The sequence below is a fragment of the Diabrotica virgifera genome, chromosome 9, assembly GCF_917563875.1.
Source record: "Diabrotica virgifera virgifera chromosome 9, PGI_DIABVI_V3a".
Lineage (NCBI taxonomy): Eukaryota > Metazoa > Arthropoda > Insecta > Coleoptera > Chrysomelidae > Diabrotica > Diabrotica virgifera.
In genome coordinates this window covers 126,405,990-126,423,780 of record NC_065451.1, presented here as the reverse complement: position 1 = coordinate 126,423,780, position 17,791 = coordinate 126,405,990, and positions in this window count along the sequence as shown.

Genomic DNA, 17,791 nt, shown 5'->3' with positions numbered 1-17,791 from the left:
TTAAACACATAAGTATAGCCGCCATTTTTGTAAAAGGCAAAATCTGAGATGGCCTCATATCTAAATTTGAACCTTTATATGTGTAGTATATGTGGTCCAAATTATATGCTTGTATCATTAAATGTGCAATTGTTTCACATATCGGCCGCACTATGTGGCATTTTTACAATTTTAACTATTTATAATGGGAAATTTATTTATTTATTTATTTATTTATAAAAATCCAAACAGGTCCTAAAACCTTTTTACATGGACAGTTATAATCATAAACTTTATATAACAAATATAACTAATATATACAGTCATTAGCACAACTATTGATAGGCAGATATAGAAGACTTTAACACAAAAACAGCTAGACTAATGATATCTATTATCCATCTACTAGTTTAAAGTGCTCTTGCACTATATGTCTATAGCAACCAACTGACATTGTAAAATCAATGTTTTTTACTAAATTTATATTGTTCGCTAGTTTCAACATGGCCTCTAGAGGAGAGCAAACAGATGTTCTTATTTTTCCAAACAACAACTGATATCTCGTTGCTTTTCGAGAAACATTAAATGGTATCCGCATTCGTAAATCAATTGTACCTGAAATATTATTAATTATTTTATATAAAATCATTGCCATTACAAATTTGCGCCTACTAGTCAAAGACAAAACTTCAAATTCTTCCCTTAGCATGGTTGATCTTATGGTTCCATAATCAGGCCATCGATGATGTTTTTTGAAATACAAATAACGAAGAAACTTATTCTGAACTTTTTCTAGTGCCTCTAAATGTACTTGAGGTTGTTGTCCCCAAATAATGGAACCAAATTCTAATATTGGTCTAACTAAAGTATTATATAATATTTTTATACCCTTAATACTAGTAAAATCGCAAGTTTGTCGACATATAAAACCCAGCATACGGTTCGCTCGTTTTGCAGCTTTACCAATATGTGTAGCAAATGACAGTTGATTATTATAAATCAAACCCAAATCCTTGACCTCACTGGTCCTTTTTAAAACATTCAGTCCTATTAAATAATCAAATACTATTGGTTCTCTTTTACGGGTAATAGACATAACGTAGCACTTACTTATATTGAATTTGATCTTATTATTGTCACCCCATAATAAAATGTTCTCAATATCCCTTTGAATCATTACGCAATCCCTAACAGTTTGAATTATTTTGAATAACTTAAAATCATCTGCAAATAATAAGTAATCTGAATACTGGATGATGTTTGCTAAATCATTTATAAACATTAAGAACAAAAGTGGTCCAAGATTAGACCCTTGTGGTACTCCCGAGTTAGCCTTAAATTTACCAGAAGTATTTCCATTGTGTTTTACAACAAAACTCCTATTCTGCAAATAACTTTTAAATAACTTTATTAGATTATCAGATAAGCCAAAATTACATAACTTTCTTAAAAGAACATCGTGTTTTACTTTATCAAAGGCTTTTTCGAAATCCGTATACACTACATCCAATTGCAATTGTTTTTCTAACGCATTGTTTGCAGACTCGGTGAATGAAATAAAACTTGTGTTTATCGAGCGACCCGACATAAAACCATGTTGATGATCATTAATACTATTTTTGACGTGATTATATACATGAAATAAGCCACAATATTATTAAAAAATGATTTTATTAACGTTTCGACGCCCAAATCGGGTGCCGTTGTCAAAATACAAAATACTACTAACATAAACAAAAATGTTGGGGTTGATTTCATGTAATCGAATGAACTATCTTTCAATAAAGTCGTCCCAGGAACGCAACTCATATATATTGGCAATATCATTTTACAGTCTTCTACTTTAAAACGTATCATATGTATCTGAATTGCCGATATAAATGAGACAGATTAAATAAATTATTAGAAGAATTTTTTTACTAAGCAACAACATTTTTGTTTATGTTAGTAGTATTTTGTATTTTGACAACGCCACCTGATTTGGGCGTCGAAACGTTCATAAAATCATTTTTTAATAATATTGTGGCTTATTTCCCATTATAAATATTTAAAAGTGTATCGAATGGCACCAAACACGACCCCCCGCACGGAGGTGTGGTGGGGGTTACTTTAAAATCTTAAATGGGAGCCCCCATTTTTTATTGCAGATTTGGATTCCTTACATAAAAATAAGTAACTTTTATTTAAGACATTTTTTTTGAAATATGGATAGATGGCACTATAATCGAAAAAAAAACGATTGCTGGAAATAGAAAATTAAATTAAAAATGGAAAGTCCCCACTAAAATGGAAAACTTTACTTAACTTTTTTTGGTTTTAGGACCTAATATTCACAACCCAATATTGTCCCATAACGCTGGTGACTGCACATTTAGCATACTTTCCTCCCCAGCTATTTCATTCTGCATTTAAATTTTTCAAAATATTTATGTATTAGTTTTTCCAGGAATCTAAAAAATGGACACAATGTCCGTGGTGATATTTTCCAAGTTAAACATCCCCTATCTTTGTCATACAATGCACTCAGACAAACAGAATGTGGCGACAAAACAGTGATTAATATTGATAGTGTATTAGATATACAATTGATAAGACGTAAAATTATTAAAAAGTTATTTATTATTTATGGAACATACAGTCGGAAAAATGAAAGAATACCCATGAACAATCACATCAATCACTTATTTTGTATTTGCTGTCTTTTTCTATAACTAACAAACTTTTGTTATAGAAAAAGATAGCAAATACAAAATAAGTAGTGATTGATGTGATCGTTCATGGGTATTCTTTCATTTTTCCGGCTGTATATAACAGCACAGACTACACCAGGGTATATTCTGTGATCCAAGTATTTTATCGTTAAAGACTTTCAAAATTTATCTAAGCGATCCACAGTAATAATATATGATTAAAATTTCTTCTCTATGTTGATGACAATGTCATTTTCAACTAACGTTTACACATGTCCATACCAGTGAGAATTTTACTACATGTAATTTGTTGTGCAAAAAAATCTATTATAGCCGTAAAATATTTGCGCCTATCACCTTAAGTAAAACACTAAAAAATAATCAATCTTTGATGTTCAATAAAATACCAATGAGATATTCTCAATGAAATAATGTAATAGTAATTTGCTGCAAAGTATGTAAAGTAATTTGAAATTTGATGACTAGCCACATGCAGAATTTCAGACTGCAGTAGAAGAAAAAGAGGTGTATTCAAAAGGTTACATTTTTTGTTTATTTATTACGTAAAAACCCCATTAACAGTTACAATAGGGAACTTGCATAAATTTTTAAATTCGAAAAAAATGTTATAAATCACAACAGAACATAATTTAAAACATGTATCAAAGATAAAAAAAGTTTTGTTTGTCTTTCGTTTGATCCCCAAAGGCGATTAAAGATTCAAATTAAAACAGGTGGTCCAAAACGCGTCGTGACGTCACTGGGTTGTACATTTACATTTTTCCCACAAAGTAAACAGAATTTTAAATTAGAGGTTATAAACGTCAGTAGAAAATACATTTATTTGAGGTGTACAAGAATTCATCTGTACTCAGTAGATATATCTTAAAAACACCCTGTAATTATCTACGATAATTACTTTCAGTTATTTATGTCATCATAACAATATTACAACCTTCATTCGATTATATAAATATTGTTATCCTAGATCACGATTCAACTAATAATTGCAGAGTCAATTATAAACACTTTTCATGGTCGATGCTGAATAGGCATTTCTAAATATACAGTGTGTCAATTTTAAAACTTACAATGGCTATATCTCACGAACAAAAGCTGAAAACGAAAAATGCTTGAAACCGTTTCTAGGATAGTAAGGGGGAACTAAAATGACATGAAAGAGAACTCACCCCCATCAACCCCCTAGGCCCCACCCACCACAACCAAAAAAGTTTAAATTGCAAACCCCTACTTGTGATACATCATTGAAAAGGCTATAAAAAATGCTATCCAATGGTATAAACAATAATTATACAGGGTGAAGCAATAATTGTGAAACTTTGGCTTAAATGAAAAATTTAATGAGGTTTTGTTGAATTGCAAATTTGATAAAAATGTCAATTAAGTAAATGTGCAAAGTGGGTTCCGTTGTTTTGTAAACAATAATACAGTCTATTTTCAAATTCTGCACGAAATTTGGCCAATGTTTTTCTAGTAATAGGGCGACATGCTTGAGTAATTATTTCTCGCAATTTCCCAAGTGACGCAAGTTAAGTTTTATAAACAACTGATTTAAGGCAAAAATAGCAAATTAAGTTTTAATTCAACAAGAAAAAGTTCGAGCGGACATTTACCATTTAAAATAATAGTCCGGGAGATAGCATTACAAATACAAAAGTCATAGTAAGCCAGCTGATATTAACACCCTGTATAATTATTATTTATACCATTGGATGGTACTTTTTCTAGTAGGATAGTATATTACTTTTTTCTATGGGGTTACCTTATATCAGTTGTTTATAAAACTCAACTTGCATCACTTGGGGAATTGCGAGAAAGAATTACTCAAGCATGTCGCCCTATTACTATAACATTTGCCAAATTTCGTGCAGAATTTGAAAATAGGCTGTATTATTGTTTACCAAACAAAGGGATTCACATTAAATATTTACTTAATTGACATTTTTAATCAATTTGTAATTCAACAAAACCTTAGTAAATTTTTCATTTAAGCCAAAGTTTCACAATTATTGCTTCACCCTGTATAATTATTATTTATACCATTGGATAGTATTTTTTATAGCCTTTTCAATGATGTATCACAAGTAGGGGTTTGCAATTTAAACTTTTTTGGTTGTGATGGGTGGGGCCTAGGGGGTTGATGGGGATGAGTTCTCTTTCATGTCATTTTAGTTCCCCCTTACTATCCTAGAAACGGTTTCAAGCATTTTTTGATATCAGCTTTTGTTCGTGAGATATAGCCATTGTAAGTTTTTAAATTGACACACTGTATAAACAGTAAAACTATAACAAGGGAATTCATATTATTATATGAGACATTCGTCATTCTATTTTGGTGATCAGACGTAATATTTCCACATTAAAGATAGTGTCTCTTTCTACACGAGATGTTCTTTGGGTGCGGTGCTACCAGCTTATGCTAATGCGAGTGTAAATAAAACAACTCAACAAGTAAAAGCGTATCAATTATTCCACCCCTCGGATAAGGGATAACCACCCTCACCGGGAGAAGATAGCCTTAGTGCCCAGGGCTGTCATATGGCGATCCAGAACCAGGGAAGAACTCAGGACTGGTGAACAGGACAGGTATGAAGAAACACGTCAATGTTCAGGCACCTAGACCACCTTAGACAACAGTGTGGTATGTAAAATGGATGGAGACATCAGGCCGACGCGGAGCTGAAAAGGGAATAGTATGGAGATGGAACATCGTGGGACAATGGAAAACGGACAATGCTATGGAACGTGCAGCGAGGACTTGTGATACGAACAAAGACGTGTAAAAGTGGTAAGTCCATATTAGCTATTTTTATGGTATTTCCTGATTAATATAAAGTATAAATTATAAACATTATGTGCTACCTTAATTACATTAATATATGTTTCAAGTTTACCTATTTTTACTTAATTATTCTATTCTATTACCAATATTTATCAATATACAAAGATTTTTTTTACCCTCATATTAAGTTATTATAGGACGCAATGATACAATTTTATATGATTTTTTACATATTTATCAACGTACACTTTATCTTTGCTGACTTTTATTCATTTATTATTTGACTACTGATTTTTAGTACATTTTTGCAATTTTTATGATCTTAATATTTGCTATCGTAAATATACCTATCAAAATAAATATACGATATAACAAATATACGCTATATGCATAATACATTTAAATTATTATTCTAACTACTTATTTACAAGGGTTAATATAACGTTATTTATTTTTGAATTTTTATTACTACTGCAATTTTTACATATTTTTACCATATATTGACGTATTATTTTATCTCTATATTTTTACTATATATCTATATACTACATATCTATATACACCGTAAGACTATCGAATTTATATTTTCGCTAAGAAGTGCAGAAGCTGGAAAAAAGAAAAAAAATTATGTATAAATGAGTAGCAACAAAGTTACTTGGGAAGATTTTGTCAAAATAGTTGAGGAAATTGCACAAGAAATAGACAGGCAAAGCAGAAGAGTCTTAAAGAAAAAAGTTCCGAAATCTAAGGACATAAAGGAAGAAGTAACGACACAGCTAATTAAAGCTTATAACAAGTTCACACAATTGACTAGGAAAAACTGGGAAGCACTTTCGGACAAACAAAGGGAATCGTGCAACAAATATTTTGGAAAAATCAGAGACAAAGTTATACGATCATTTCAAGCAGTAAATGTGAGAACAGTGGTTCCAAGTTCAATACATCAACCAATCGACAAGGAAGTTGAAGAGGAACAAAGCGATGAGGAAATAGAAGAAGGAAAAAGCGACGAGGAAGGAGAAGAAGAAATAATTAACGACGGAATAAAAGAGGAAAAAGGTGACATAAAACAAGATATAACAATATTAAACATGGCTTTGACAATCAATGAATTTTTGAATATCGCAAGCAAGATATTGCCCAACGAGTTCGATGGAAGCGCAGGGAAATTACAACCATTTTCAGACGCATTAGAACTACTTGGAAAATTGGCAGAAGGTCATGAAGACACAGCTGTAACGCTAATAAAAACGCGACTCACCAATAAGGCTAGGAACCTAATAACCACAGAAGATACAATTCCACGGATAGCTGAAGCACTAAAGAAAGAATTAAAAGGTGATAATCCGAAGAATTTAATAGCCAAATTAGCCAAAAAAAGGCAAGGGCATAGAGATGCAGCAGTGTACGCATCTGAAGTGGAAGAGTTAGCAGAACAATTAAAAGTAGCATACATAGCGGAAGGAATGCCACTTGACTTAGCAAAGAAATATACGACGGAAGCAGTAGTAACAACAATGAAACGAAACGCTAATGTAGAGAAAGCTAAGCTAATACTGGAAGCAGGTAACTTTACATCACCGCAGGAAGTAGTATCTAAATTTTTGTCGATCGATACGACTGAAGAAAATGCACAAGGAAGAGTCTTAAATTATAGGACAAACTACGAGAATAGGAGAGGACAGCAGCAATACAGAAGAGGATACCATAACAAATATGACAGAGGAAGAAGAAATAACTTCGGACAACGGAACGAAGGAGAAGCAACGGACAATCAACGAAATTATTCGAACAGAGGATACAGACAATTTAACAATCAAACATACAGAGGAAACCAGAGAGGCGGACGTAACAGGAACGTAAGGTTACTAGAAATAGAGGACAGTCAAGAAGAGCAAGAAAACCAGCAGTTGGGGTTTTGAATGAACAAGAAGTTGGAAGCACACAGGCAGAAATAAAATATAACATTTACAACTTCGACCTAAACCTAACGAACTTTGTACGAATGAAAACAGGAATTCTTGAAAACACAAGCACTTTTATCATAGACACAGGAGCTGACATTTCAATACTAAAATGTTCACAAGATTTTATGAAGGAACAGGTGAAACCAAACACAAAGGCGAAAATAAAAGGAGTCACTAAAGGAGAGTTGCAAACAATGGGAGAAGTTGAGACAACACTCGAAGTAAAAGGAACTCGATTCGAACACATCTTTCAATTGGTAGAACCTAACTTTCCAATTCCAACAGACGGAATCATTGGGAGAGACTTTATTTCTAACTTTCAATGTATACTAGATTACGCAAACCTTAAAATGCACATTAAAGAGGACAACGATTGTTACATTAGTACGAAAATTCTGGATAATATAGACAATGACACCATAATAATACCGCCTAGATGTGAAATTTACAGAATCGTAAAAATTTTTCAAACGTTAAAGAAAGACAGGATAGTGGAACAGCAAGAAATACAACCAGGAATATTCATAGCAAGAGCAATTATTTCAAGTAATAATCCATACATCAAAATTTTGAACACAACGTACGAAACAGTAAATGTAGACGCAAGCACAATCAGGACGTTGGATATTAAACTATTCAATATATATAGGCTAGTCAACGACAGCAAGGACAGAAAAAAAGAATTACGAGAATCACTGAAATTAGACATACCAGAATACATACGAGACAACTTAGTATCGTTATGCGAGGAATATTCAGACATATTCGCCCTAAGGCATGATAATATGTTAACCTGTAACAATTTCTACGAACAAAAACTAAGAGTTAAAGACCAAACTCCGGTATATATCAAGAATTATAGGACACCTCATGCGCAAACAGAGGAATTAAATCGACAAGTACAAAACCTAAGAGACCAAGGAATCATAGAACCATCTACATCCGAGTACAACAGTCCAGTAGTACTGGTACCGAAAAAAGCTATAGATGGAGGAAAAGCATGGAGATTATGCATAGATTTTAGACAATTGAACAAGAAGATAGTTACAGACAAATTTCCATTACCAAGAATAGATTCGATATTAGATCAACTAGGAAGAGCAAAATGGTTTTCAGTTATAGACTTAATGTCAGGCTTTCACCAGATACCATTAGAAAAATCATCGAGAAAATACACATCGTTCAGCACAGAAAATGGAGCATTTCAATTTACCAGATTACCTTTTGGATTAAATGTAAGCCCAAATAGCTTTTCAAGAATGATGTCAATAGCATTTTCAGGATTAACACCAGACAAAGCATTTCTTTACATGGACGATATCGTAGTAATTGGAATATCCGAAAAACATCACTTAGACAACCTGAAAAAGACATTCGAGACATGTCGGAAATTCAATTTGAAACTTAACCCAGGAAAATGTCAATTCTTTAGAAGGGAAGTAACATATTTAGGACATGATCTTTCTCAAGAGGGAGTATCACCAGACAAAGCGAAGTATGCAGCAATTGAACAATATCCGACACCTCAGACAGCGGAAGAAACAAAGAGATTTGTAGCATTTTGCAACTATTACAGACGTTTTATTAAAAATTTTGCGGAAATATGCAGACCACTCAACAAATTATCGAGGAAAGGAGTAGAATTTTCGTGGACCGAGGAGTGTGAAAAAGCATTCAAAAAGCTTAAAGCATCTCTGACGAAACCACCAATTTTAAAATATCCTGATTTCAACAAACAGTTTATCTTAACAACAGACGCATCCAATGAGAGTTGTTCAGCAATCCTAAGTCAAGATTATAACGGAATTGACCTACCTATAGCATATGCATCAAGAAGTTTTAGTAAAGGAGAATGTAATAAACCTATAATCGTTAAGGAATTACTAGCGATTCATTGGGGAATTAATTATTTTAAATGCTATCTATATGGAGCACCAACATTCAAAGTAAAAACAGACCATAAACCTTTGACACACCTATTTGCAATGAAAGAACCAACCTCAAAACTCACGAGGATCAGATTAGACCTAGAAGAATATGACTTCGAAATAGAGTATATAACAGGGAAAAGTAACTACGCAGACAGTCTTTCAAGAATAACATTGCATCAACTAAAAAACCTATACATAGACAACGCCCATATACTAGCTATAACAAGAGCTCAAGCAAAAGAAAAGGAGAAAGAAGCAAGACAAACAAAGGCTGAAAGTGAACTCGCACTACAGCCAGAAGCCACCAAACAGACAGTAAGGAAGGTACTAAATAATTTAGAGGCGCATAGACTACCAATTTTGTCCTTTGGAGCAGAACTAATCTCACCAAGACTGAGCATTAGGGCCAAAAACAAAATAAAATGCAGCAAAAGCATAGCCACAGGATTGAATCATTTCGATTTAAACCAAGCGTTGGTACAGCTTGATAAGCTGGCGGTAGAGAATGCAGTACGTAAAGTAAAAATATACGTAAATGATATTATTTTTAAAATGTGCACAATTGATGAATTTATTAAAGAAGGAAATAAAAAATTGAAGAATATAGAAATATACATATGTGAAGTACCAGAAACAATAAAAGATGACAAAGAAAAACACAGATTAATAGGAGAATACCATAATCACCCGACGTTCGGAGGACACTTAAAGAAAAATAGACTAATAAAGAAGCTAAAAGCAAGATTTAGATGGAAAAATTTAGAAAAAGACGTAAGAAAATACGTTAAACAATGCCATGAATGTCACATTAACAAACCGAATAGAACACTTGTCAAAGAAGACGTGATATCGGACACTTCTTCGAAACCAGAGGACACAGCGTACATAGACACGATAGGTCACCTCACTAGAAGCAATGAAGACAAAAAAGAGCGGCAAGAAAAGAATAAGCTCAAAGCAACACCACAACACTTTAAAAGAGGAGACCTAGTCCTTGTAAAAAGGGAAGAGAATGGTAAGTTTGATAGTCTTTATGTAGGTCCTTTCACGATAACAGAAGTAAATAACGTTAATTGTAAAATCAAAATAGAAAACAATAAAATCAAGGAAATACATAAGAATAGATTATATGCTTACAATCCGAAAACACAGTGAGTGACAAGTGTTACGAAACAATGTTGTTAAACGAACATTTTATATTATTTATGTATTTGCGTAGGCTTAGGAAGTTTGTATATAAAATAAATTTTTTGTATTGATTACAACACAGTATGGGTTGGTAGCACGACTTGCAAATTTCCCTCCCCGTAGTCGGAAAATTCCTAAAAAGGGAAGGTGTACAAGAATTCATCTGTACTCAGTAGATATATCTTAAAAACACCCTGTAATTATCTACGATAATTACTTTCAGTTATTTATGTCATCATAACAATATTACAACCTTCATTCGATTATATAAATATTGTTATCCTAGATCACGATTCAACTAATAATTGCAGAGTCAATTATAAACACTTTTCATGGTCGATGCTGAATAGGCATTTCTAAATATATAAACAGTAAAACTATAACAAGGGAATTCATATTATTATATGAGACATTCGTCATTCTATTTTGGTGATCAGACGTAATATTTCCACATTAAAGATAGTGTCTCTTTCTACACGAGATGTTCTTTGGGTGCGGTGCTACCAGCTTATGCTAATGCGAGTGTAAATAAAACAACTCAACAAGTAAAAGCGTATCAATTATTCCACCCCTCGGATAAGGGATAACCACCCTCACCGGGAGAAGATAGCCTTAGTGCCCAGGGCTGTCATAGAGGTTACAAGTGTTTTTGATCGTTTGACCTATTCATAGAAAACATGTACTTTTACAAAATGGTTTAATTTTCAATAGTAAACCTTCGTTCATTTCCTTCAAAAACAGTATAAAACTCCCAATTTTAACAAACTGGTATATATTATTACAATGACATACGATAAATATCATTAGAATATAAATATTTTTGACTTATTCCACGACGATGAGCTGGCCAAATACCCAAGTAGGTGGAGGCCAATAAACTAAAGAAAGAGAAGAAGAATATACCTAAAGATAAGATTGTGTCTAGGTATACGCTAACGTGTACGCAAATAAAAAAGTTGAGTGTCGGTGATTTCTTATTTTTTACTGACCAAGTATTACCGTCCAAGATTAAAATAAAAGGAAGACCTAAAGCTTTCACAATAATAACTAACTTGTTCTGAAGCTATTATCCTTGTGGCATTTTTGTAATCAACTATTCTAAATGGGAACTAAGCCACAATTTAACTAAAACATTGATTTTATTATTAACGTTTCGACGTCTAAACCGGATGTCGTTGTCAAAATACAAAATATTATGAAATTAAACAAAAATGTTGTTGCTTGGTAAAAAATGTTTTCTAATAATTTATTTAATCTGACTAATTTTTGTATTTTGACAATGACATCCTATTTGGACGTCGAAACTTTAATAAAATAATTTTTTTAGTTAAATTGTGGCTTATTTTGCATTTATAATAGTTGATTATAATAATTCACTTACGTATAAAAATTATTTTCTTGTCTCTACTTGTAAACTTGTTCCTGTCTCTCCCAATGCTCTCCATACTTCCCCAGGAATATGCTCTGGCCCTACTTCTTTTCTTTTCTTTATTTTTTGAAGCGCTTGAGCCAATTCCTTAAGGGACAATTAAATGATTTGTTATTTTGGTGACCATTGCTGTTACTGTCTCCGTTAACTCCACAGGCTGTTTCAAATTCTTCATTTAATAAACTGTCAAAGTACTTTTCCATCTCTTTTTGACAGCCTTTTCGTGAATTAGTATTTTATAATTTGTTATTAGTATGTTTTGAATTAAATTATTTTACTAAAAAATATACTGTCATTAACAGTACCTTCTGTTTTATTTTAATCCACTGTGTACTCAAAATTTTCACATACTAATAATATATTAGGCTGTTATTTTTAAATAAAATCCAATAACTAAAAAAATATATATGTATTTAAACAATCAACAGGTAGATTAGATTTAGATTAGATTATGTGAGGTCGTTAAGGCTATGGAGCCTCTCAGCACTTCGACCTATAAAGATCTTTTGTGCATACCTTAATCTAGTTAAACTCTAGGATGCCAATACTTCTGATGAAATTGGTTAGCATCCTAGGTGACTTGTTTCCTATGTCAGAGGGCGTTAGGGTGACCTCTTCTAGGAATTTTAGTCGTTTGCAGAACAACGCTACGCAATTGCATAGGATGTGTTCTGCCGTTTCTTTTTCATTGTCACAGAAACGACAGTTCTCACTATCGGATTTGCCAATTTTTTTGAGATGATATCTCAGAGGGCAGTGCCCAGTGAGAGGGCCAGTGATTATTTTTATATCTTTTTTGCTCATTTCGAGAAGGCGGTGTGTTGTACTAGGCGACACCTTTATGAGCCTTTTTGCTTGCCTTTGTCCTGGTGTGTTGGACCAGTATAGTTGTAGTTGATTGAGTTCCTCTCTGATGTGGCTTTTTGGTAGTCCACAGAAGGGTTCTGGATCTTGGAATGGGGTGTTGGCCCCTTCTTTTGCGAGGCTATCAGCTTCCTCATTTCCTGCAATTCCCTTGTGACCTGGCACCCACATCAAAGTTACTTTGTTGCGTTCCGCCAGCTTCTTAAGGGATTGTTTACATTCCCAAACCAACTTTGACGACTTACAAGTAAATGACTTTAGAGCCTTTAAGGCAGCTTGGCTGTCTGATAAAATGAAGACTTTTGCCCTACGAGTGTCTCGGTTGAGACATTATTGGGCACTAATCTGTATGGCATGTATTTCTGCCTGAAAGATAGTTGGGGCGTTTCCAAGAAATTTGGATAGGCTGAAATTCGGCCCAGTAACTCCCACTCCTGCCCTTTCATCTATCTTAGATCCATCCGTATACCATGCGAGTGAACCTTCCTCCAGTTTCGGTTCAACTGTTTCATTCATTTGGTGGTTTTTTATGACCACTTCAAATGGTGTTTCAAAATCGAATTTGACTGGCATGACGTCTGTCGGCTTATCCTTAGAATTCAAAGGAATTTCTTCCAAGAGTTTAAGATGGCCCACTAGATCGCCAGGTTTCATTATTTGTGTCTGTCTCAGCTTTAAGGCGGTGGTTACTGCTTCCCTCCTTATGCAGATATCAGCAGAATCAACAGGTAAGTTATCACAAAATGCCACACAGCCATCAATAAACTGCTATTTTATAACTACAAATAGTAAACCAATACTAATAAACCTCAAATATTTTTTAAATCTACAAGGAAAAATTTCCTGTAAGTGGCTGTATCCCACTAATCACAAAAAATTTTTAATGAAAAAATCCTTTATAAAAGGTATATTTATTTACAGTTTATGTAGTTAGTCTTACTATAGTAGTACAAATCTTTTTTTTTTTCAATTTTAAGAAGTTGTCTTATTTGACTGGAACGTTTCCTGCAATTTTCACTTTATAAAAATTAGGAAAAACATTGTTTATACATTGGGATATCCAGTTTATCCAATATAAATATACCTTTTATAAGGAATTTTCCATTAATTTTTTTTAATGATTAAATAAAAATTTAAAAATATATATTTTCTTACATATTATACAGTGATGAGTGCGTTAATAACCGGCAAAATAACATAAAATATGGAAAACATAGTACGTGGTGAAATAAAAAGAGATGCAACTAGTTAAGTTAAGAAATTATCATAGAAAAATATAAATTTACATTATATTAAAAGTTTCTCACGTTTAGACGTATCGGAGGAGTTTGTCAACTATGACTGTGACAGTTTCAGTTGACATACTCCTCCTATATGTCTAAAGGTGGAAAACTATCAATATAATGTAAATTTATAGGTGTCTATTGATGATTTCCCACCTCTACGAGTTGCATCTCTTTTTATTTTACAACATATTATGTTTTCCATCTTTTGCGTTATCTTGTCAGTTCTTAGTACACTCATGCACTCTACATTACATGCTTACTACATTCAACAGAAATTGAAATAGATAAAAACAAAATAAGGAATTTTAAAATTAATAAACGTAAACTAAATTTAGTAGTAGTTTCAATGTTGTTCTTACATATTATAAGATGAATATAATATGCAGTGCGCTGGAATAAGCGTAGCCCCCCCTCCTATTAACCTATTTATTTTTAACACATGAGCAAAACGCTCGGACAGGTCGATTTTTAAAATAATCATAGTATATTATAGCATCAATGTTTCGAACTTTACGCGAGTCATAACTTTGTTTTTTTTAAACGTGAAAGTACATCATGTGACACCTCATTTAAAAGCTTTTGAAATACTGATTTCAAGAATGTATAATACTTCGGTTCGGAAATCTATACAATTTAAATTATACGAGAAAGAATTTATTTTAATACGTACCTTGCAAAAATTTAATGATTTTTGGTTCGTTTAAGTTAATTTTTGTATAATAATGTTTACCAATGATAGTTTTTTGACCAGATCCAGATGTACATATGTGCATCGAAACTCTTTCTCGTATAATTTAGCTTCTGTCAATTTTCAAATCATTTCAAAAGCTTTTAAATGACGTGTCACATGATGTACTTTCCTATTAAAAAAAATCAAAGTTAAGACTGTTACCCGAAGACAGACCGCATAAAGTTCGAAACATTGATGATATAATATAGTATTATTATTTTAAAAACCTGAAGTGGAAAGAAGGAGTGCTGTGTTGTGTGACAGAAAAATTCCAATGAAGCTGAAGGGAAAATTCTATAAAACAGCCATAAGACCGGCTATGATATACGGAACTGAATGTTAAGCAGTGAAAAAGAAAGATGAAGAACGAATGCATGTAGCGGAAATGAGAATGCTTAGATGGATGAATGGAGTGACAAAAAAGGATAAAATGAAAAATGCGTATATTAAAGGAAGTCTAGGTGTGGCATCAATTGATACCAAAATGAGAGAGCATAGGTTTAGATGGTTTGGTCATGTTTAACGTCGAGACGTTAATCACCCAATACGAAGAATTGCTGATTCTTGGAAGGAGTAGGAGAGGAAGACCTAGGGGGATAATAATAATAATATCGTATGGCATTTTTGCCGGGGAGATACTTTGGATTGTTCCAGCATCATTTACATCTTTAACCCTGTTTCAAGTAACTAGTGTCGATGTACACTAGGCCAGGGGGACCGACGGCTTAATGTACTATCTAGAAATGAAAATGGATTGTCCGTGCCAGGGCGCAAACACGAGAGCTCTGTCTTATGAGGCCAGTAAATTATGAATGTTCTTGGGAAAAACACTTTTTTACAAACTGAACTTCACAATTAAAACTTTTATTTCGACAAACAAAGATTTTAGTTACAACTCAATAATTTAAAATCAGACTTTACTTTAACATTTAAATCAAGACTACTTTTAACTATTTTTTATCAGACTGAAAAATATTGATTTTTACATGGCCTTTTATAATTTTTATTACTGCTGAATTGCTGTCCCATTACGTCGCAATTGAGTCCAGAATATTCAACGCTGCGACGCGGCGGTGCCTCGTGTTGAATCCACGTGGTAGAGTATACTGGATGGTAGCGGTCGTTGTACTATAACTACTCCATCCCCTGAAGAAGTTTTGTAAGGGACGAACAAAACTGTTGGATTGGCATTTCCTGGAATTTCGTTGCTAGAATTTGTTTTTGTATCTGTAACATATACAAGGCAAATACTTTTAATAAAAATCTATCAGGAGTTAACCAAAAATGGCTATGGCTATGGTTCCATAATTTTGGGATATTTTTTCTGGATGTTCATCTTCCTTTGGAGAGTTTATGGAATTTATCTAAAGGGATGTGGTCTATCCTGAATGGTTTGAATTTCTGTAGTCCTAATTTTTGAGAAGTATTCGCGATTTATCTGGAACGGTTGCTCTTGAATTTAATAACTCTGGATATTTTGAAAAGTTAATTTATTTTTTTTCATCATTTTTTTTGTTGTCTGTTAGTAATCTGAATCGTTGCTTGTCCCAGGTTGAGGAGAATTATTTCTGGTTTGTTTTTCAGTTTCTTTATCTTTAATTTCTTTCCTATCGTCTGGCTGATGTTGTGGGGAAGGTTCCGAATTAGTTTTTGATTTAGGATGATGTTTTATGATTTTCTTATGAACTGTAGCTTTTGATGTTGTTACAGTAACTTCGTTATTTTTCTTTATAAGTTTTGCAGAATATCGTGGAAGTAATTTATTCCTGGTGACTGTTTTTCGGGTATAAATTTTTGTGCTTGGTTTATACGTAATAGGATCTTGTCTCGATTTGTTTCTATTTTCGATGACTTTATTTTTATTTTCTTGTATATGCTGATTTATTTCCTTGTATAATTCCTTTGTTATCTCTCTATGATTTTGAATATAATTATTCAGTATTACTTTCTGTATGAGGAGGTTGAGTACTTGGGTGGTACTTTCTGTTGAGTTGAAGCAAGCGAGGAGGTCGCACGTATTTTATGTGACTCGCCGGTAAACAACTCGAATTCGGGCTTTACCACGAAAACCATTTAAGATATGTGATGTAAATTGATTTAAAAGTGATTTAGGATTGATTTAGGATTATATTATTTAGTGTTGTGAATGTTGTTTGTGTGCAAAGGACACAGAAGGATTTTGATTTAACATTTTGCGAGCGGTAAGTGATTTTTTAATTAGTAATGGTTTTATAAATTTGACCTAGTTGAAATCGGTGTCAAATTCCTCGTGCATATTTACTGTAACAACAATTTGAATTAAACCTTTACTGTAAATAGCAAATTGATTGCAAAACATATATTTATTTTATAAATAAAAACAAACAACATTCAGATAAAAATAGGAATACCAGTAAAATACAGTCAAACAATTAATTATAATAGTAATTGAAATTAAGATGACTGACAGCGGCAGCGACACTTATTTATCAGAGGATGGTAAAAGGAAAGGAAATGAATTTGACGGAATCTTTAGTAAGAGCAGAAAAGTATATCGATCTCCCGATACAAAGAATGCTGGAGGTAGAGAGAATGAAATTACGGAACTGATGAAAACGTTAATAACTGATAATAAAAAGGAAGATAAGGAACTAGAGGATATAAAAAACATGGTAGGTGAGTTGGTAGGAGAAATGAAAGAACTCAGAAAAGAGAATAGCGAGTACAAAGAAAAGATTAAACAAATAATTCAAGAAAATGAAAATTTAAAAAAGGAAATGATGAGTATGAAACAAAAAATGGATAAATTAGAGCTAACTTTAGAAATCTGCCAAAAAGAAAGAAAGAAAAATAATTTAATAATGAAGGGTTTGCCAATAAGTACGTCTGATATGGAACAGCTTAAGAATGAAATAGGAAACTTTTTAAATAAAGAGCTACGAATA